Here is a 1448-nt window from a genome sequence, read left to right as displayed (position 1 = left end):
AACAAAAACTGAGGGATTCCTGGCAACAGATTGAATAAACCTCATGACCCCAAAGCTAGAAAGTCCTTGCCATAAAGGATGTGACGTGACAAGTTGTTCAACTTCTGAAATTCAAGCTACATATGAATTCTGCCAGGAGTATACCATGGAGTTTTCTAGAGGCTACATGACAGTGATATCACAGCAGACTGAATATTAGAAGCGAACATGAAAATCCAATTATGTTCATTCTATTAAGCCAAACATTAAAAGATTTGCCCAAAAAAGTTCTTGAAAAGTGCATGTGCATGACATAAAAACTATACATGGGGAACCAGCTGGTAGCAAAATGGCTATTTCATTGGACTCCCATGTAGTCAACCGACATTCGCGTCCTGGACCCAGTGGCTTAGAACTCATACTGGCATGTGTGCATGCGTGCCCAAGATCCCGAGAAGAGAATGGAGGAGAAGGGACTGCGGTGTGACCATCTGCCCTGGAGGGTGATTTCTCGCTTTCTGTCTCTATATCTCTCTCTGTCTGTCTGGGGAGCACACGCGCGGGGACAGCGCCCCCCATGGCAAAACCCCGCAAAAAAAAAAAAAAAAAAAAAAACAACAAAAAAACTATGCATGGATTTCAAAATTCTGGCACTGAAATGAAGTCATATTATTGTTCTAGTTTTTATGAACTTTTCAAAGGCCCCTTGTATATTAGAGTGGAAGACAGTATACTAAACTCTTCAGATAAAACAAGAAAGACTCATAGCCAGCAGATGGTGTGGTGTTTGGAGTACTAGACTCCCACATTGCTGACCACGGTTCAAGTCCCTGAATGACTGACTTGCTTTCCTACTTTCTCTCTCTCTGGTGAGCACATGTGCCCTGTAGCAATGGGAAAATAATAATCATAGTAACCATAATAAATAAGATGAAATAATATTTAAAGTATAGCAAGGGACCAGAAGATGGTGTAATGGTTACGTGGCTGGACTCCCACGTTGTCAACCGAAGTTTGAGTACTGAACTCACATAAGAAAACCTCATTCAGGTATGCACATGTACTCAAAGTCCTGAGAAGAAATTAAAGAAGGGAATGCGGTATTTCCATCCCCCATGAAGAGTGATTTCTTGCTTTCTGTCTTTCTCTCTGGTGAGCACACATGGTCTAAAGCAAAAATCTCATAAAAAATAAATAAAAATAACAAAGCATGTAAGATTCCTGTACTTGTTTAGCTTAGAGTCTAGTACAGAAGAAACATAAATGACAATTGTAAATTCAGACAGAGGCTGGAAAAATAATAACCCAGTTCTTTGATCACAGAAGAGAATGCGATCTGCACTGGGTTCAGGGAAGTTGTCTGTGTGGAAGCAACAGCTACACTGAGCAATGAAGGATGAGCAGGGAGCAGCTGAAGAAAGCAGGAAGGACATTCCCGCCAGTGTCCAGCACATGCTAAAGCTCCCCTG

The sequence above is a fragment of the Tupaia chinensis genome, unplaced genomic scaffold, assembly GCF_000334495.1.
Source record: "Tupaia chinensis unplaced genomic scaffold, TupChi_1.0 Scaffold146015_1, whole genome shotgun sequence".
Taxonomy (NCBI): domain Eukaryota; kingdom Metazoa; phylum Chordata; class Mammalia; order Scandentia; family Tupaiidae; genus Tupaia; species Tupaia belangeri.
This window is presented reverse-complemented; position numbering follows the sequence as displayed.